Source organism: Etheostoma spectabile, chromosome 21 (assembly GCF_008692095.1).
Source record: "Etheostoma spectabile isolate EspeVRDwgs_2016 chromosome 21, UIUC_Espe_1.0, whole genome shotgun sequence".
Lineage (NCBI taxonomy): Eukaryota > Metazoa > Chordata > Actinopteri > Perciformes > Percidae > Etheostoma > Etheostoma spectabile.
Genome location: NC_045753.1, coordinates 17,437,263 through 17,438,198, shown reverse-complemented (window position 1 = coordinate 17,438,198; position 936 = coordinate 17,437,263). Strand labels below are relative to the sequence as shown.

The 936-nt window shown below is 42.2% G+C and overlaps 1 protein-coding gene across 27 annotated transcripts in view; it reads right to left on the bottom strand.

Annotated features, from left to right (window-relative positions):
• Positions 1–936, bottom strand: part of tcf7l2 (transcription factor 7 like 2) — an 88,647-nt gene that overhangs the window by 50,474 nt on the left and 37,237 nt on the right. The window lies entirely within an intron of this gene.

The window sequence follows — 936 nt, the reverse complement described above, 5'->3', positions numbered from 1 at the left end:
CACACACACACACGCACACACACACGCACACACAATCCTAGCTGGCCAAGTTTTATGCAAAAGAAACGTTTTCTCCCTGGAAATAATGCATCCCCCGGCTTTTTAGTTATTTAAACTACTGCCTCGTCTCTGCTGGCTCAGCTTTCTCCTGGGTGCATGTTCTGCCCCATTATTACTAATCGTACATGGAAAGAATAGGAGAACACTGGCTCTGCACTGGTTACATGGCTGTTTCAACTGGCTGGATGGTTGTTAAAACAATATTTCACTTTGGTAGAACATTGTATCTGCTCAGCATCCACAGTTTTGGCACAGTTTTTCTCAACCATGATCCGATACACAGGAGTAAGTAATCTCAACTGAGTGCCGGGGTCATGTTTTTCTTGATGTTACAGCTGTTAAAAGTGCACTTCTAAAGTAAATGACACTCAGCAAGTGTGCTGACTATGGTTCCTCAGAGCAGTCATGTCCACTATTTTTATCACACTAAATGTACACTAAATCTGAATTTGTGAACTGCCTAGTTTTACTAGCTGTTCCAATGTAAGTTTCTTAAGAAGAGAAGACAGTCAGAGATTTACCTGGCAGATTTGTACATACTGCTCCTAAGAGCAAAAAATCTGATCTCACATGTCTCAGAGATATGTCAGGAGACGATAGAGGAAAAGGACAGGGAAGGAAGAGAAAGAAAATAGAGAAAGGGAGTTATTGAAGGAAGAAAGGGCATGCTAGTGGAAGTCTCAGAACATGCAGAGAAAAGCAACAGGACCTTTAGTTTACAGAGGGGCTCCAATAACTAAAAGCTACTGTGCAGCTAGATCACTCAATTCTATTTGTACTTGTGCTTGACCCCGGGGCCAGCTAGATAACTTTTCTTAACAGCTAGACAGTGAACACTGTGGTTATTGGTGTGACACACACACACACACACACACA